The 20,863-nt window shown below is 41.3% G+C and overlaps 1 protein-coding gene across 4 annotated transcripts in view; it reads left to right on the forward strand.

Moving 5' to 3' along the window:
* Positions 1 to 20,863, forward strand: part of LOC101111335 (S-adenosyl-L-methionine-dependent tRNA 4-demethylwyosine synthase TYW1) — a 142,780-nt gene that overhangs the window by 72,049 nt on the left and 49,868 nt on the right. The window contains exon 14 of one of the 4 annotated variants that reach the window (XR_009598381.1): positions 475 to 11,777. The exons of the other annotated variants lie outside the window; for them this stretch is intronic. The gene's annotated coding sequence lies outside the window, so the exon portion shown is untranslated. Of the gene's footprint in view, positions 1 to 474; positions 11,778 to 20,863 lie in introns of those variants that run through there. 4 annotated transcript variants of the gene reach the window in all.

Raw genomic sequence — 20,863 nt, forward strand, 5'->3', positions numbered from 1 at the left:
TGCCATTATATAAGACATGAAAAATAGGCATTAGTTTCTGATCCATCTTGGATTATTTATAAAACTAGCAAGTCAGCATCTGACTTGGTTGCTAAATTCTCTTTGGCTGTGGACTTTACCTTCAGGTGTATCCCCTTCGCTTGTTGCTGAGACAGGAGATACAGCACATAAAAATCAGAATGGGTTTAAATGGAAGCAAACAGCGGGGTTGGCAATATCAAACACATATGATACACACAACTCTGTATAAAATAGATCCTACTGTATAGTGTAACGGAGAAGGCAATGGCACCCCACTCCAGTATTCTTGCCCGGAAAATCCCATGGATGGAGGAGCCTAGAAGGCTGCAGTCCATGGGGTTGCTGCGGGTTGGACACGACTGAGTGACTTCACTTTCACTTTTCACTTTCATGCATTGGAGAAGGAAATGGCAACCCACTCCAGTGTTCTTGCCTGGAGAATCCCAGGGACAGGGGAGCCTGGTGGGCTGCCGTCTGTGGGGTTGCACAGAGTCGGACACGACCGAAGCAACTTAGCGGTATAGTGTAAGGAACTACCCAGTATTCTGTAATGGCCTGAAGGCAAAAAGAATCTGAAAAAGAGTGGAATATTTATATGTATAACTACCTGAACTACTTTGCTGTACACCTGAAGCTAACAGCATTGTAAGTCAACTGTACTCCAATAAAAATGAAAAAAATCTCAAACGCATATGAGATTGTTATCCAGGCCTATCTGAGTCAGAGAGTGGAAGAGGACAAGTAGGCATCAGCAGACTGACTCAATAGTCTCCTTTTTTCCTTTTGGCCGAAAGCTTCCACAAATGCATTCTTCACTTATTTGTTGACGTATCCTGATTTACAGTGTTGTGCTCATTTCTGCAGTGCAGCGAAGTGACTCAGTTATATATCTATATGTTTAATATTCTTTTCCATTATGATTTATCCTGGGAGATTGGGTAGAGTTCCCTGTGCTATACGGTAGGCCCTGTTGTTTCTCCACTCTAAATGTCAGAGTTTGCATCTACTAACCCCAGACTCCCAATCCATCCCTCTCTCCCTCACCTCCTTGGCCACTACATGTCTGTTCACCATGAGTCTTGATTCTGTTTTGTAGAAAGGTTCGTTTGTGTCCTATGTTAGATTCCACATGTCAGTGATTTCATAAGGTATTTGTCTGTTTCTGACTTACTTTACTTAGTAAGACAGTTGTATCTATGTTGCTGCAAACAGCACTGTTTTGTGATTTTTTAATGACTGAGTGGTATTCCATGGTATATACGATCCACATTTTCTAGAAGAATGTGAAGACATCTAGAAGATGTCTTTGACCCAGTATGGAAATTTAGCAAAAATACAGAAGGCAACTCCTGCTTCAAAGCAACACAAAATGAATTCTTATCTTGAAGTTCAGTTCAGTTCAGTTCAGCCGCTCGGTCGTGTCCGACTCTTTGTGACCCCATGAATCGCAGCACGCCAGGCCTCCCTATCCATCACCAACTCCCGGAGTTCACTCAGACTCACGTCCATCGAGTCAGCCTTTAAATGTCCGATTCAATTGTAAGTAGTCTGGATTGATTCATTGTTAGCCATGTAGTAACTTAAAGTTCTACAGTCTTTTTTAACCCATGAGCTTCTTACCTATAACATCATATTTGTGTTCATGTAACTCTCATTGGAGAAGTTTTCTTGGGCTGTTTAAACTAGCTGCCTTCAGTCTAGGATAATTACTTTCTAAGCACTTTGCAGAGATTGGTTTCTGTTTCTCATTCTTCCGTTGTTTATACCGTCATTTAGGAAAGATCTGTGGCAGGAAGCTGCTGTCAGAATAAAAAGTTTTAACTCGAGCTATGTTATTTCCTTTTGAATATCTGATATGATTGGTACATTAGATAATTATCAAGAAAGGTCGACTTTACTGCTGTTTAATACTAGAAAATAAGACATTTATATTGTGGCTATACTTTTTCACTAGGACCAACTATATGATTATTATAATCTCATATCATTTGAGTTTTTAAATGAAAACTTGATAATAAAAGTGATACTTCAATTAGAACACCCATAATATTATCTCCTGTTATTTGTTTGAGCATTTAATATACCCGAGCAAGGAAAAGCATTTGAAGAATTTCTTAAACTTTATAAACAGAAATCTGATTTTTCCCAAGTTTTTCAGCCTACGTGTGAGCTTGTACCACCCAAAGTAGAAGGTAGCATATTTTGTTTTATTACACTTGGCAAGTATAGTGTTTACATTTCAAGATTTTTATCCTTTGTCAAAATGTTCTTTTCAAATATGAGGGGAGAAATATATTGGTATTTGAGTATGTAGGGCTAAAAAGCAATTTTGTCAAGATAACACAGCATAAAATGTGTTAGCTTCAATTTCTGGACACAGCAGCTACTTCTTAAAGTCTTTTTTTTTTTTAAAAAAAAAAGAGAAATTCATTTTGTGCAAGACAACACTGCCTACCTTTGGCAGTAGACTTTTCATCAGCAGTGTGACCAGTTTTCTTTCTGCTGGTCCATTATTATGCCAAGCTGAAGATCCAGTAGGAAATGAAAGTAATTAATCTTTCCCCATGTTTGAGCAATAATATTGATATTCTTGAAACCTCATGTTTGAAAGACAGAAATAATTCCCCGCATTACATTCTTGGATGTTCAAAATGAACGTTCGTTCTATGGATATGAATATGCATTGAGCTGATGTTTACTGTCTTATTGTTAAGAAGGCCTTGTGTGCGTGCTTACTTAGTCACTCAGTTGTGTCCGACTCTTTGCAACCCCATGGCCTGAGCCAGGCTCCTCTATCCATGTGGATTGTCCAGGCAAGAATACTGGAGTGGGTTGCCATGCCCTCCTCCAGGGGATCTTCCCAACCCAGGGATCAAATCCAGGTCTCCTGCATTGCTGGCAGATTTTTTATGTCTGAGCTACCAGGGAAACTGTACATTAATGAGATGGTTGTGTATCTAATATTTAAATAAACTGAAGTATTCATGTGGCCTACAACTGGCAGATTGAAAAAAACAAACATTTAATATTTGTCTTTATCTGATTGTAAAATATTACATGTTGATTATAGAAAGGTGGGGGAAGTAAAGAGAAAAGAAGAAGTTACCCGTAATTCCAGGACTTTGAGACAGCTACCACTGACATTGTGAAGTAGTTCTATTCATCCTTTGGGGGAGGGTCTTTTTTTTGCATATATGATTCAATTTTGTATGTTGCTTTTTGTTGTTAACACTGGGTCATGAGCATTTTTCCATGCTAATAAAAATTCTCTTTGACCTTCAGGTTAAAGCCAGTATAGTTTTTCACCAGTAATAGTGTGAAATAGTAGAAAATATATATATATTGGTCCCCTAGTTCCTGGCACAGAGCTCCTGAAGCCCTTGTTTTCTAAGTGGTAAGAGCACTAGAAGCATCTTTTGTTCTCATAAGGCAACTTTGGGTGGGCTCCTGGATGGATCCTGCTTGAGGGCTGGTCAGCAGTGTGACTAAACCATAATTAGAAGCTTGGAATTATCAGCACTCCCCACCACACACACACACATACACACACACTCACGGAGAAGGGCTGGAAGTGAAGTTAATGATTGATCGTGCCTACAAGAAGAAGCCTCTATAAAAATCCCACTCGGGGGTTTGGGAAGCTTCCAGGTTGGTGAACACAACCACATATCAGGAGGGTGATGTGCCCCCATCTCCATGGAGACAGAAGTGCCTGTGCTCAGGACCCTCCCAAGACCATGCGTTATGCGTCTGTTCATCTGTACCATTTAATAAACTGGTGAATGTAGGTCAGTGTTTCCCTGAGTTCTCTGAGCTGCTCTAGCAGATTAATCAAACCAGAGGAGGGGGCCCTGGGAAACTCTGATTTAGAGCCTGTCAGCCAGGAACACAGGCGCAGCCTAGACTTGGGACTGGCCTCTGAAGTAGGTATAATGTCAAAAGTGAGTTAATTGGTGGGACACCCAGCTCATGTTGCAGAGAATAATTTGGTGGGGGAAAATCCCTCACATATGTGACCAGAAGTGTCAAAAGTGATGTGTTGTGTGTGAATGGTAAAGTAAAATGGTAAAAAACCCAGGGGAGGGGAGCCTGGGTTTTCCCCTCCTCACTTAGCTTCCTGCTTGTTGGCCAGTATCAGGGTCTCACCAGAGTGCATTCCAGCCTGCTGCTGCTTCTTCGTGGGGGCCTGAGTATAGATCAGGTTCCTGTCCTGAGCACACCTGGGAGGGAACCTTGTGTCTCTGCTGTTCTCCAGTTGCAATAGGAACATTTCATTACTTTCTAACATTTCTAAAGTCAGATGCAGCTAGAAATGGCGTGTCATATTCAGTTGGTAGCATTGTTACTTTCATAGAGGAGAGACAAAATAATGGTACATAAGATAATTGTGTGTCTTACAGTGTAGAAAATCTTGTGTGTTTGTCACTCAGTTGTGTCCGACTGTTTATGGCCCCCTGGACTGTAACCTGCAGTCTTCTCTGTCCATGGGATTCTCCAGGCAAGAACACTGGAGTGGGGTGCCATTTCCTCCTCCAGTGGATCTTCCAGACCCAGGGATCGAACCTGGGTCTCCTGCGTTGCAGGCAGATTCTTTACCATCTGAGCCACCAGTTAAATAGTATTCTTCTTCCTTCCTTCCTTTTTAGAATGAACTAATCTCCTCTCTCGGAGAAGGCAATGGCAACCCACTCCAGTACTCTTGCCTGGAAAATCCCATGGATGGAGGAGCCTGGTAGGCTGCAGTCCATGGGGTTGCTAGGTGTCAGACAGAACTGAGCGACTTCACTTTCACTTTTCACTTTCATGCACTGGAGAAGGAAATGGCAACCCACTCCAGTGTTCTTGCCTGGAGAATCCCAGGGACTGGGGAGCCTGGTGGGCTGCCATCTGTGGAGTCGCACAGGGTCGGACACGACTGAAGCGACTCAGCAGCAGCAGCAGCAGCAATCTCCTCTCTATCATTCTGACCAGTTGCCCTGCTTATTGACCTATTTGGTTTATTTCTTCCTCCCATCATTGATGCTAGAGTCTTCTCTTAAGCTCTGGTCCATCTGGCTGTAGTCCGGATATCTGTTTCTTATTATTAGCTTTTCTTAGATTTTATTTTTCCCTTTACGTTTATCTAACCTGCGTGTATCCTCTCTGTATTGTTGATCCCATCCAGCCTGGATTTAGTGCCGTTTCACCCTCCTCTGCTTGGCTAAGAGGGTATTCTGGTTTTAGCCACTCTAGAAATCTGACCAAGACTGCTGACCTTGATCTCTCCAGTTGTTGTTTCTGTTGTTGTCTAGTGGCTAAGTTATGTCCGGCTCTTTTGTGACTCCATGGACTGTAGCTTCCAGGCTCCTCTGTCCATGAGATTTTCCAGGCAAAAGTACTAGAGTGGGCTGCCGTTTCTTCCTCCAGGGGATCTTCCCAACCCAGGCATTGAAATCGAGGCTCCTACCGTGTCTCCTGAATTGCAGGCAGATTCTTTACCACTGCAAGTGAAAGTGAAGGTCGCTCAGTCGTGTCTGACTCTTTGCAACCCCATGGACTGTCCATGGAATTCTCCAGGCCAGAATACTGGAGTGGGTAGCCTTTCCCTTCTGTAGGGGATATTCCCAACCCAGGGATTGAACCCAGGTCTCCCACATTGCAGGTGGATTCTTTACCAAGTGAGCCACAAGGAAATCCCTTTACCACTGAGCCTGTGGGGAAATCTGCAAACTGGTTGACTCTCCCCAGTCCTAGGAAATTCCCTACTGAGTAGAGAATAGATTTTCTCCAGACCTGACTTCTGCATATGCATATTATGAAAAGATGAACATGCTGCATCTTAGGTTCATGTTGAGGCATCAGGGGATGTCTTGTAGCTAAGTAGATAGTTGCTTACATGATTTGGAGACTCAGAGGAATGTTGGAATGTGAATATGTAGATTTAGAAGTCATCTCTAGCCGTAGATTGCAGGTGAAGGCAAGAAAGTGGATGGAATTATCTAAGAAATGTCTAAAGAAGCCAAGGAAGGAGCCTTAGGGAAGACAAATTTTGAAGCTTTCCAGATGAGGAGCACATGTAGAAAGTGAGTCTGGTGTGGTACGTAGTGAGTTTGGTAACAGTATTTTTACAATCCCATGTAAGTATGGTGTATTACATATAATTCAAAGAAACTGAGTTTTCATGAAGTTACTGAGGGACTGTTAAGGGGTAGTGAAAAAGAAACTTGGTTTACCAGTTGACCTCTTAACGACTGTATCAAAATGGAATATAGTGTTTTGCATAGAACCCATTGTGTAGTGGGTTGAGTGGAAGGATGGAAGTCGGAAGAGTGAACAATAGATATTAATGTGATGAATTGTAACTTTTTGAACCCAGAGCAATAGTATTGTTTAATGAAGAAATTAAAGGCATTTCCTTTTATCAGGTTAAAATTAGTTAAGCATATCTACTAAAAACAAGTTAGAAAATAAATATCCCCATAATGAAGAAAATAAGATGACGTGTATGCCACCAGAATTCAAAGACAAAAACACTATTACTATGATGCTGCTTTTCTTTCAGAATTTTAATTCATGTGTATAAGTATGTGTATATCTTACTTATGAAATGAGATTGTTACATATTTTTGCAACTGTACTTTTTAATTTAACATATCTTGAAAACGCTGTCATCTTCTATTGCCATAGATTAATTTTGCCTGTTCTTGAACTTTTGTTTCTGATTTGACTATTTTTTGAACTTTATACAAATGGAACCATTAATTATGTTTTATGCTGTGTCTTTTTCTCTCCTCGGTATCATGTTTGAGATATCTCTATGATATTATAGGTAACCATTTATTCATTTTTACTGCCCTACAGAATATGACTATACAGCAGATTTTTTAGTGGATGTTTGATTTGTTTTATGGTTTTGACTATTATGAATAATTTTGGGGGACATTCTTATGTATATCTAAATATACGTGCATTTCTGTTGGGTAAATATGTAGGCCAGATTTGTTAGATTACAGGATAAGTGTATGTCCCACTTTAGTAGGTGTTGCCAGTTTTCCAAATTAACTATGCCAATTTGTACTTCCCCCAGCAGTGGATGAGAGGGTCAGTTGTTCTGCGCTCTCTGACCTCCTCCCCACTTTTTAAAATGTAGCCATCGTTGTTGTTGAGTGATATTTCACTGTAGATTTAGTTTGCATTTCCCCAGTGCGTACCTTTCATGGCTTTACAGATGGTAACTGGCTGTCTGGCCATCCTTTTTATGTGAATTATGTGTTCAGTTCTTTTGTTCCTTATTTATTTGGATTATCGTTCATTTTTTATTGACTTGTAAATGTTCTAAAATATATTCCAGATACAAGAGCTTTGTCAGTTATATGTGCTCAAGGTATCTTCTAGTCTGTCTTTGCCTTTTTCCTCTTAATGATATCTTTTGATAAGCAGAAGTTCTTCATTTTAACAAAGCCCAATTTATCAATTTGTTGAAGTTTTATGGTTAGTGGTTTTCATGTCCTGTTTATGAAATCTTTGTCTACCCCAAGGTCATGAAGATATTTGCTAATTTTTTTAGTAAGAGCTTTATTAGTTTTTCTTTCACATTTGGAACTATGAATCATCTCAAATTAATTTCTTTAGGATAATTTGTGGAGAGTTTGTTTACTAAGAGCTTAATTATGCAAGTGTGTGGGAGGAATAGGGGGACTAAGGGGAGAGTGCCAAGAGTCCTGGGGCCAGCAGCACCAGAGCGTTACTATCCCGGGAGTCAAAGGGACAAGGGGGAGGAGAGGCTACTGCAGCCTGGGAGGAGGGGAGAGTACTTGTAGAGCAGGTCACCTGGAGAAGGTAGTGATGTTCTGTGATGTTTCGTCCCGGGCCACAGCCTTGCAAGGAGAGAAGAGGCCCTTTCTCCTCCCTTCTCAACTGATGTTCCCATTGGCCAGAGCCCAAAGGAAGGACTAGGTAGGCTGGGAACTGGTTCCTCTTGAGGGGGATTACCTGATCTGAGGAGGCCTCTCTAGACCAAAGTACAGCCCAGAGGAAGGAGTAAGTAGTTTTGTAGTCGAGTGCAGCCCTGTGCAGCCCTTAGCATACAACTGTTGCTATGCGCCATCGCCCTGTATCCCGTTACTAGGCAGTGGTTACCATGGAACCATTAGTGGTCCTGCTTAGCCATTGGTCGGCACCACAATGGGCCCCGCCTCCAAGCAACCAACTCTCAAGGAGCCACTGTTGGTGGGCTATTCAGCTAGAGGTCAGAGGAATGGTGGTCCTCAGGCAGAGAGTGAGATAAGAGGCGAATCCCAGCCTTCTCCCTAGGGTCCTCCAGCTCACCTAGCTTTGGGTCAGTGGGTGAGCTGGGGGCCCAGGAAACAGGCTGGGAGCTGTGTCCTGCAGGGCTCCAGAGCCCTCGCCAAGGCCACCCAACTGGCCAGACCCAGGCCTTGAGGTGGCGGTGACTCTCTCCCCTGTCCCTGTCTCTGTGACCTCATGGCAGCGGCCGTCTGCATAGGATGCAGTGTGTGTGACTTGGCCCCCGCTGTTCGGGCAACCTGAGGAACCTGGGGGCCAGTTGGGTCCTGGATGCCTGGATCCCTCAGTGTTGACAGCTGGACCTCAGGGTGAAGGTTGTGCCTTGGGACCTGGCGCTTTCTTGTCAGAACAGAGAATAACATTCCTTTGGTGGAATATACAGGAACATCGTTAGCTGACCATGACCAAGCCTGACCTCAAGAACAAAGGATCTGTTACCTAGACTTACAACAACTAACCACGCCCCTCTCCCACCTTTGCTAGAAATGGGCTTTGCTGAGAGCTTTGGGGGAGTTGGGCTTTTTAAGGCATAAGCCTGCCTCTCCCTAAACCTTTTTCTCCTCCAAACTCTGACATTTTGGTATTGTTCGGCCCTACTGTGCGATGGGCACGTGGACTCGCCTTTTGATAACAGTTGGGGTCACTGCTTGGACACTGCAGGTATGAACTCAGTCTCCCAAGGCCTACGTGCTGGTTGTTGCAATTCCTCCCCATGGAAGAGCGGTCACGACTGAAGGTCTCCTCCTGTCCCCATGGTGCAAGGTCAGGGTAGGGGCTCCCACAAGACCACCCATGATGCTGGGAGCAGGGAGGGTGCTGGATTCTCTTTTCCTATTGGAGCAACCCGAGACTCAGGAGGTGGTGCTGCCCTGGCCTGGAGGAGGGGCGGCGTGATTAACGCGCTGCTGTTTCTCCTGCCTCCCATCGCAGTCTGTTGTGGCCCTGGTGCTGCATGTGTTTCAGGCTCACCTTCCCCATTCCAGAATTCTCTCCCTGGTGTCTTGGTTTTGAAGAGTTGTTAGTCTTCTTCTGAGAGGGACAGAAGTCAGGGTGATGTTACTCTCAAATATGTTTTTATATGTGGTATGAGATGGCAGGTTGGGGTTAATTTAAAACTTCGAAATTAGTTCTCTATGTCCCTCTTCTAGCTTTTTCCTTCAAGATCTAGTCCTCTTGCTCTCTGTGAATTCTGCCCTTAGTAACGTGCTTAAAAAGTCCTCCCTAACCCATCCTGGGTTATAAAAATATTTATGTGTATTTTCCTGCTCTTTCATGGCCTGAGTTTAAAAATCTTGACTCTTTAATCCAATTGGGATACAATTCCATATTTACTTTTATTTAGTCACCTGGTATCATTTATTGAATTATTTATTTCTCATGCACTGATTTGATAAACTTACTGTATCTTGAAACATATCGGTCCCAGTTCATTCCAAGGAGATGCTGTATGTGTGGATTTTGACCTTTCTTTCCCCATTAACAGTGTGGCACAGACATTTTCCCACAGTGGTGCATATAACACTTCAGCGCCGTTCTTATTGTCTGGGTGATATCTCATTCTGTGCATCTCATAATTTAATTTGCAGGGCTTGTCTTTGGCTTCTTTCCCTGTCTCCTCCCTCCTCCCCATCCCCAGTCTGTATCCATGCCAGCCGTGCCTTGTGCTATCTTGTAACAGGCCACCATAGTGCTTGCATGGTAGCCTGTGACTGCTTGGTAAATTGTCTTTCCTCTTGCGAACTGAAAGGTCCCTCAGACAAAGCATGGTGTATGTCATGTCATTTTTGCTCACTGTTGTTTTCCCAGCTCTTATCGCAGCGTGGCACACAATTGCCACATGATAAATGTTTGGTAAATGAGCAAATTAGATTTATCTCTCTTCCTCTTGGTGTATATTTCATTGTTAACCAACCGTGTCTGTCTTGTGTAGCAGCTGAGAGCTTGGGATTCTTAAATGAGACTGCTCTTGCTGGAATCCTGTCTCTACCACTTCCTGGCTAATATTGGTCAAGGACACAGTTTTCTCATCTGTGAAATGGGATTAATAGCAGTGCCGACCTCCTAGGTCTAGAAACAAACATCATGGGGTGCTTGGGCAATATACCTTCTCTCACCAATTAAATATTTTGGAGATAGAAAAGATATAGTTAATAAGATGGTAAATCCCAATATACCTACCATCTAGCTTAAGAAATGAAAATATAAATATGCTTTTTTAAGTTTTGCCAGTCTGATGTATATGACTTGATGTTTACCAATACTTGTGGTTTTATTTTCCATTCCTCTCATTAGTGGTTGAATATCTGGGGTGCCCTCTACTGCATGCAGACTTGGCTGTAACCCCGGTCTCCTGCTCGAGTGGGCCAGTGCTGTAGCACGTGTTTAAGGTGGTGAAGGGTGGGAGAGGTTATTATCTGGATAGTTGGATGCTCTTGCAGTAGTGAACTCCTTCACTGTTTACAGTCCATCCTGATAGTCAACATCGATAGTACTACCTAGATAATACATGCATGGCCTGCCATGCTCTGGGGCCACAGTGCTCGCGTTTGGAAACTGGGTCCACTCCTTAGAGCTCTATGAGCTCTGAATTTCAATTCCATTATCTGTAAAATGGGGATAAAGGAGCACTTAACCACATAGACTTGTTTTGAGGATTAAGTGAATTACTGTGGAACGAGCTTATTGGAATGACCTGTAAGACCAAATAATACTAAATAAATGAAAACTTATTTATATGCCTCCAAAATGGGTTAGTGAGAATTTATAACCTATATGTCATGCTGAGGACTTTATGTCCTCAGTTTTAAAATACATATATTCTTTGAAATACAAATTATTCAGCTACTTAAATTTATATCTATTTTGGGTGTGAACATTTCAAAGTATTCTGAGTTTATCTGGTGTCTGCTTTGAATGTTTATTCTCAAGACCAGAAATTGTGTTTGTTTGAACTCTGAAACTCTAAGCAGGAGAACTTCATTGCAAGAGGGGGTTCTGAAAAGAATTTTGATACAAATACCTGCAGTCCATAATTTTCCCTGTTGCCTTACTTCATGTGTATTTATCTGCAGATCATTTTAATCTTGAATTTTAAAATGGAACAAATGTTTGTAATACTTGAAGCAAGTGTATATGGATACATTCCCACAGTGTATGTTGATATACATGTGTGTGCATATATATTTTTTGTGGTATCTCCCTATTTACCTACACATACGTATATATATAGTATATATAAAATACATGTTTTTATATTACATAAAATATGCCTATATATTTTTTGCAGTATCTCCTAATAAAAAATGTAAATCCCCAAACATTAGAAACTGTAATGATCACCTTATGAAAAAAATTCTGTTCCCTCTTAGAACTATCTTCATGAATCATCATTTTGTTTCATGATCTGTTACTGTTAGAGGGATAAGATCCCTTATACTTGCTTTTAGACCTCATAAAATACTGATCAAGCATCTTGTTTCTTTCCTTGAATTTTTCTCAGTTTTATAATGGTGCGTCTTTAGATAAGGATAGTTCTGGAAGAAAAAAAAAGGGTTTTTAGGTTAAGTTTTAAAATAAACTTAAAGTGAACAGTCTTCCCTAGTGGTCAGCAGTAAAGAATCTGCCTGCCAATACAGGAGACTTGGGTTCGATCCCTGGGTCAGGAAGATCCCCTTGGAGAAGGAAACAGCAACTCACTCCCATATTCTTGCCTGGGAAATCCCATGGACAGTGGGGCCTGGAGGGCTGCAGTCCATGTGGTTGCAAAAGAGTTGGACACGACTGAGTGACTAAACAACAATAGCAATAAAGTGAACAGTTCAGTTCAGTTCAGTCGCTCAGTCGTGTCCGACTCTTTGCGACCCCATGAATCGCAGCACGCCAGGCCTCCCTGTCCATCACCAACTCCCGGAGTTCACCCAAACCCATGTCCATCGAGTTGGTGATGCCGTCCAGCCATCTCATCCTCGGTCGTCCCCTTCTCCTCCTGCCTCCAATCCCTCCCAGCATCAGAGTCTTTTCCAGTGAGTCAACTCTTCGCATGAGGTGGCCAAAGTACTGGAGTTTCAGCTTCAGCATCATTCCTTCCAAGAATACCCAGGGTTGATCTCCTTCAGAATGGACTGGTTGGATCTCCTTGCAGTCCAAGGGACTCTCAAGAGTCGTCTCCAACACCACAGTTCAAAAGCATCAGTTCTTCAGTGGTCAGCTTTCTTCACAGTCCAACTCTCACATCCATACATGACCACTGGAAAAACCATAGCCTTGACTAGACAGTAAAGTTTAAAAAGTACTGAATTTAATGAAAATGCTACTATGCAATCATTAAGAAAAAGCCCAACAAAACAGTGGGAACATAAGCCAAAGATTGATGTTGTTCAGTTGCTAAGTTGTGTTTGACTTGTTGTGTCCCCATGGACTGCAGCACGCCAGGCTTCCCTGTCCTTCACTGTCTCCTAGAGTTTGCTCAGCCTCATGTCCATTGAGTCCAAAGACAAAAACCCATAATAGAACATGAACTACAAATGCTTTTAAATGCAAATGAAAATAACAGGGAGGAAACAAGGACTCTCATATATCTCTGGTAAGAATGTAAATTGGTACAACCTCATTTTTGAAGGACACTTTTATGCTTTCTATTAAAATAAAAAATACGTATGCCTTTTGAGTGAGCAGTTCATACTGAGTAATTTACCCTGAGACATACTTCGATCCACACAAAGTAAACCAAGTGAGATATATACAAGATTATTCATTGTGACATTATTTATAGTCACAAATGATTGGAAGCAAACTAAATATCCATCAGTAGAGAGCCGATTAAATGAATTATGGTACATCTATACATTTGAATCCTTTTTAACTTGAGTGTCTTTGCTGTTTTCCTCTTTGTACCTTTTCAGAGTGTTGTGTGTTGTGTTGTGTGTTCTCAGTCATGTCTGACTTGTTGCAGCCCTATGGACTGTAGCCCCCCAGGTTTCTCTGTCCATGGGATTCTCCAGGCTAGAATAGTGGAGTGAATTGCTATTTCCTTCTCCAGGGGATTTTCCCAGTGCAGGGATTGAACCCGTGTCTCTTACATCTCCTGCCTTGGAAGGCAAATTTTTAACTACTGCACCACCTGGGAAGCCCTTTCAGAGTGTTCTTAATTTTAAAAAGGATAACTATCAGAAGCTGCCCCAAGCAGATACCTTTTTCTAAGGAAAAGAATTGTAAAAATTGTTTTATATTCTTCTTTCTAGTAAGTAGTAGCTCACTATTGAAGCTTGAGTAAAGCAGAGAAGGTGGTATAGAAGCTAAGAAGCCCCTGCTGCTGCTAATTCGCTTCAGTCGTGTCAGACTCTGCGACCCCGTAGATGGCAGTCCACCAGGCTCCCCCATCCCTGGGATTCTCCAGGCAAGAACACTGGAGTGGGTTGCCATTTCCTTCTCCAATGCATGAAAGTGAAAAGTGAAAGGGAAGTCACTCAGTCGTGTCCGACTCTTAGCGACCCCATGGACTGCAGCCTACCAGGCTCCTCCATCCATGGGATTTTCCAGGCAAAAGTACTGGAATGGGGTGCCATCACCTTCTCCGAAGAAGCCCCTAGCAGAGAACAAAAATTTGATTGAAGTCAGATCACAGTGAGTTACAGAAAGTGGGTATGTTAATTGTCTCATGTACAAACATTTTCACTTTGAGCTCTTATTTCATCAACATCACACACATTTGTTTTTCCTAAATATTCTAACCAGCACATAATATAATTTCCCAAGACTTAACACTAGTAATTAGTCATCTTAAACATATTATTTGATCATCATTTGATATAATGTTTACTAAAAAGCATTGACTTTGCTTTCATGCTCCATCTCCTCTTATTTTTGTGTGTGTGTTTTCCACCCTTTAGAAGCTTTCAGGCAGTGACTGTAGTTAGTGTTTTGTCAAACTGTTTGATTAGAACTTCATGGGGGATCTTTCTAGTTCTTGGAAAGTAAGCATAGTGGACATACGTGACTCCACTGTGGCACTGTACCAACTCTGTGACCTCGGTGAAGCCACTCAGCCTCTATAAAGCCTTTGCTTCCTCACCAGTTCAGCAGCATTAAAACAGTTCCTGACTCACCAGATTGAGTTGAGGGGTTAAATGATATAACACAAGTAAAACGCTTAGTACATTGCTTGGCACATGGGCTCAGTAGTGTTAATGGTATAGATGATTAATAAAATTAGTTCTAATCTAAGGAGTGATCCTTTGCCTCTTGGAATAATTTTTGGTTACAAATTGATTCTTAACACTTGGAAGAGTTTGTTTTTACTGCATTCATTTCAGCCAGCTCTCACTTGGAGCTTACTATGTTTCAAGTCCTGTGCAAGGCCCCAGGTATAATTCTATCTAGGATGCGGTCCAAGCCCGAGGAGAATCACAGTCTCCTGGGGACAAATACAGGCATACCTTGCTTCACTGCACTTCACTTTGTTGTGCTTTGCAGATATTGTGTTTTTTACAAGTTGAAGGTTTGTGGCAACCGTGTGTCAAGCCAGTCTCTCGGCAGCATTTTTTCAACAGCATTTGCTCCCTTTGTGTTTCTTTGTTCCATTTTGGTAACTCTGGCAAAGTTTCCTATTTTTTCATTGCTAGTGTATTTGTTATGGTGATCTGTGATCAGTAATCCTTGGTATTACTATTACAGCTACCTGAAAACTCACATGATAGCGTTTTTTAACAATGAAGTACTTTTTTGATAAAGATAATGTACATTTTTTTTAAGCCATGATACTGTGCACAATTAGTAGACTATAGGATTGTGTAAACATTACTCTTCTATGCACTGAGAAACCAAAGGATTCATGAGACTCACTTTTTTGTGATACTAGCTTTATTGCAGTGGTCTGAAACTAAGCCTGCAGTACCTCTGAGGTCTCCCTTTAGGCACATAGAGAATTTCAGCATGTGGAGACACGTGCTGGGGAAGGAGTATGCACAGGGTCAGGAGAGACACTGGGATCAGAGTTGGGAAGGATCTGTATTATTCAAAAAATAAGAAATGGTCAGGGGGCTTCCCTGGTGGCTCAGTGGTAAAGAATCTGCCTGCCAATTTGGGAGACTGGGTTCGATCCCTGGTCTGGGATGATCCTGCCTGCCTTGGAGCAACTAAGCCCGTGCACCATAGCTATTGAGGCTGTGCTCTAGAGTCCAGGAACTGCATTTGTTCAGCCCATGAGCTGAAACTGCTAAAATTTTTGTGCCCTAGAGCTTGTGCTCCACAACAAGAGAAGCCACTGCAAAGAGAAGCCTGAGCACTGTGCCCGACAAGCCACAACTGGAGAAAAGCCCTCGCAGCAACAAAGACCTAGCACAGCCAAAAATGCATAAAGTTACTAAAAAAAATTAGCCCTAAAGATCCAGTCCTCCACAGGTTAATAATGCCTAGCACATCAACAGAGTTTTAAAAAATCTGTTAAAGTAATTCTGTGATTCTAAAAACACTCGATATGTCATTTAACTGAAACTGGAAAAGTATATACTAATGAGATACTTCTTTTGACTTACATTGAACGAAAACATTATTAAGAGTTGTAAAATTATGCAGGCATGGGTGATAAAAATTTGCTATGATTTTATATGTCATGAATGTAACAGTGGATAATTTATCCAGTAGAAGTTTCGAGATCTTGATGGCCTAAACATTACCAAGTCCATCTACAGAGTAGTATCAGTTTTGGGTGGATGACCTTCATGGCACAAGTTTTTTTTTCCCCATTTGAGGAACTATCTTTTACATGAAGCTCACTGTGTATTAAGGTCAGCCCCAGGTAGGTTGTGGCTTGAATAATAGTGAATAATACTGACATGCTATAGCTCAAAAAATGAGAAATGATTTTAAAGATCTAGTTATCCACAAGTTAAGCGGGTTTTATCCACCCTTTGACCTTCAGTTCATATTATCGGATCCACTGAAGGATATAAGCAGAGACATCTCTTCTAAATACAGGCACGCCCTGCAGACCATCTCCCTGTCAGTTGCTGGTTTCCACCTTTTTGTTTCTAATACCCAAACACGTACAGTGTAGATGATTTTCAGTACAGTGTCTTAAATTGATATTTACAAGGGCAACGATGGCAATGTGCTCAGTTGTGTCCGACACTTTTCTGACTCCATGGACTGTAGCCCACCAGACTTCTCTGTCTGTGGGATTTTCCAGGCAAGAATACTGGAGTGGGTTGCCATTTCCTCCTCCAGGGGATTTCCCTGATACAAGGATGGAACCTGCATTTCCTCCATTTCCAGCAGATTCTTTACTGCTGAGCCACAGGGGAAGCCCTTACAAGGGCAAAATTTATACTTATTTTCCAAAATTTAATATAGCAGTTAAAGCAAAATGATATGCAAGGCAAGTCTTGGATGATGTCCCAAGTATAATTGGTAAATCATCAGAGTCAGGTGTAGATGATGGGAAAGCTCATCACGTGAGCCAAGGGGTGCCAGCATGGAGGGAGGCCTTTACTGAGCAGTTGCTATTTGCCTTGTTTGTCTTCCACTGTTAAATCGGGAAGTAGTGTTTTACACATTTTACAGGCTAACATAATAGTTGTTACATTTGTGGGCATTTTACCTTATTTTAGTTTCATTTTTAGAAAGTCTTTGGAGGCTCTGAGCTGATCTGTAACACATTTTAATTTCTCCCATTTAAAATAATGGGAAATATGCTTCACTTAGCATTTTTATGCATGCTTTTAGATTCCAGGAACAGATTACTGCTCTTAGCTGGGAGATGTCTGTGTTACTGTAGTTCCATCCTCTTTAAATAATTAGTGATTATGATTCTTGAAATATATTGGGTGTGTGTTTCCCATGGCCATTTTTTTTCCTCTGAATGTCTTTCTGCTGCCCAATATATTTTAAATTGCATTTCCAAATTTACAGTTTTCAGGGAAGCACAGTTTATGTTCTTTTTTTGTTATCCTTATAGTTCTTATTTAGGCATAAGTTTGAGTTTTTGGTAGCATAGCATAATCATACTTTATGATTTAGTATAACTTTATCTCCTTTGCGGCTTAAATATTTTTCTTTGCTATGATATAATCTTGTTCTACTATTCACTGATAATGATGGATCGACTTCCTCTAATATTTATCAGTTTTCCCTTGTATTTTTATTTTTATGATGGTTTCTTCTTATGTGTGCATAAAATTTAATATACTGGATCATAAACAAATGTTTAATAGATATAAACTACACAAACTGCATTCATTCATTCAGTGGGTATATATTTTGCTAAATACTTTATAAGAACTCTTCTAGATACTGGGGATCAGTGAATAAGACACACAAGGCTCCTGTTCTCTGTTAGGAGAGAAGGAGAGACAGAAAACAAGTGGATTAAAAAATTTTGCCATTCATAGGCCACTAAACATAATGTGGTAAGAACAAAAGTTTAAATGAACAAGGCTCGATCACTTGATAATTCATAGAGTAACTTTTAATTTTCATTAGATGAAATCAAGACTACAATTTCAGATATTTGTAGACTAGAGAAAGTCAGAATATTGCATGACAATATCTAGAATTGAACCAAAGATGAGTTATGTCACTTGGGATTCAGATAACTATGTATAACAGATACCCCCAAATAGTGAGTGGGATAATCAAGTTAGAAATCCTTTTTTTTTTTCTCATGTCCCAGAAACTCAAATAAAGGTGAACCAAGAGCTGCTGTGGCTTCCCTGGTGGCTCAGGTGGTAAAGAATCTGCCTGCAGTGCAGGAGACATGGGTTCCATCCCTGGATTGGAAAGATTCCCTGGGGAAGGAAATGGCAACCCACTCCAGTATTCTTGCATGGAAAATCCCATGGACAGAGGAGCCTGGCGGGCTACAGTGCATGAGGTCACAGAGTCAGGCATGACTTACTGACTAAACCACCATCACCAAGAATTGATGCAGTGACTGTGAGATAGTGGAAAAGAATATATGCTGGTTTCTGTCTTCACTTCCTGGCATTGATCTCCTGAAACTCTTTTAATTTCCTAAGTGATAAGAGCATCTTTTATTCTAATATTGGTTTTTGACCCTGGTTCTTGACAGAATCCCTAAATCCCTTGGAATTTCATGGATGTCTTTCGTTCTCATGAGGTGGCTTTTGGTGGGCTTGTGGATGGAACTGATCGCTAGAAAGACCAAGTCAAACTTAGAAGCTTGGAACTTTCACCCTCTACCATATCTTGTAGGAAGGAGAGAGGGGTTACAAATTAATGATCAATCATGCCTACATGATGAAGCCTCTATGAACATCCCAAAGGCACAGGGTTTAGGGAGCTTCTGGGTTATTGAAAATATGGAGATACTACTGCTGAGATAGTAGTGCCTGGTAGGCATGCAAACTCCTCACCCCTTCCCACTTATCTGGCCCTACTCAGCTATCCATCTGCAGGGTCATCTGTATTCTCTATCTTATCCTTTTATAATAAACTGGCATACAGTTAAGTAAATTGTTTTCCTTGGTTCTGTGAATTGTTCTAGAAAATTAATTGAACCTGAAGAGGTTGTGGGAATCGCCAGTTTATAACTGATCGGTCAGAAGTACAGGTAACAACCCTAATTTGCACTTAGAATCTGAAGTATGGTTGGGGCAGTCTGGAGGGCATGAGCCCTTAACCCTGGGGATCTGATGCTGTCTCCAGGTAGATAGTCAGAATTGAGTTGAATTGGAGGATCCTCAGATGGTGTCATGTTCTTGCTTGATATGGGAGAAAAACCCACTCCTCTGGTGTCAGAAGTGTTGTGAATACGGTAGTAGTGTGAAAGTAAAGGAGAAACACGGGAGAGAGTGTGAGTTTTTCATTTTCAGTATTTTCACGGTGTTTTCAGAGACCCAGGTTCCTGTCTGACATTCAACATATGACTCTCATTCTAAAGTATGCTTCATGGTCCAAAATGCTTGCTAGAGCTCTAGCCATCATGTTGCCCTTCCAGCCTTCATTTTGAGCAGGCAGTACAAAGATGGGTATTAGAAAAGCACATCTTCTTTTTAAGATAATTTGTATAACTCTTTCTTTTACATCTTTTTGGCCTGAACTTAGTCCCTTGACTACATCCTTCTAAGGGAGGCTGGAAAATGTAATCTTTTAGTTGAGAATACCGTTGTCCCCAAGTAGTTCAGACATTATGCTTATAAGGAAGAAAGGTGAATGAGTTTTTGTAGGAGACTAGCAATCTACATCAGTGAACTAAGCATTAAGTTCAAATGTTAAGCACGGTGATTGCAGCCATGAAATTAAAAGACGCTTACTCCTTGGAAGAAAAGTTATGACCAACCTAGATAGCATATTCAAAAGCAGAGACATTACTTTGCCGACTAAGGTCCGTCTAGTCAAGGCTATGGTTTTTCCTATGGTCATGTATGGATGTGAGAATTGGACTGTGAAGAAGGCTGAGTGCCGAAGAATTGATGCTTTTGAACTGTGGTGTTGGAGACGACTCTTGAGAGCCCCTTGGACTGCAAGGAGATCCAACCAGTCCATTCTGAAGGAGATCAACCCTGGGATTTCTTTGGAAGGAATGATGCTAAAGCTGAAGCTCCAGTACTTTGGCCACCTCATGAGAAGAGTTGACTCATTGGAAAAGACTGTGATGCTGGGAGGGATTGGGGGCAGGAGGAGAAGGGGACGACCGAGGATGAGATGGCTGGATGGCATCACGGACTCGATGGATGTGAGTCTGAGTGAACTCAGGGAGATGGTGATGAACAGGGAGGCCTGGCGTGCTGCGATTCATGGGGTTGCAAAGAGTTGGACACGACTGAGCGACTGAACTGAACTGAACTGAAGGCTATTAGGAAGAAGGAAATAATCAAGGTAAAAAAAGATCAATTAATTTGAAGGTAAAACCCCCCCCAAATATTGGGCATATAGAATGTTATTGATGTTTATCATCAAAGTAAGCTTAAGGGTTTGCTGGAGATGGAAGGCAGATTTTATAGCATTTCTAAAAACAGAAAACAGGTGACTTCTTGAAAAGGAGACAGAAGAAGGATTTAGGGTTTGTTTCGGGGTGTTACTTGTTTGAAGTGAGGAAGGCTGAACATGAACCTGTAGGTAGAAAAGATGTGTGAGAGAGGGTTGATCTTTATATACCTCTCAGGAAGAGGTATGTTTTATTTCTAATTTCTGAACTAATACTTTTATCAGTGTTGAGAGGTATGTTTCATTTCTAATTTCTAGACTAATACTTTTATCACTGTCTCAAGAGCACATATATTCTTGTGATATATGTGTTACATTCACTCAACAGTGTTTTAAAAAAGATTTTTAAAAAAGTTAGTCCTAGACAAGATAGCACTGAGGTCACTTACCAGGGTTCATTTGCAAGGTATGTATATTTGTCCTAATGTACATAGATAATGGATTTTCTTCTGACAAAGGGCTAGAGAGGGACACCCAGGTGGTTTGAACAGACATTTTCAAAACGAACCACCACTTTCAATTTGGTTTTAGTGATATTTGCTTTGACATTTCAAACAGCATTAAAGGAAAATGTTCATGTTTATCAAAAGTGGTTTGGGGTTAAATGTGATTG

This window comes from Ovis aries, chromosome 24 (assembly GCF_016772045.2).
Source record: "Ovis aries strain OAR_USU_Benz2616 breed Rambouillet chromosome 24, ARS-UI_Ramb_v3.0, whole genome shotgun sequence".
In the NCBI taxonomy this organism is placed as follows: domain Eukaryota; kingdom Metazoa; phylum Chordata; class Mammalia; order Artiodactyla; family Bovidae; genus Ovis; species Ovis aries.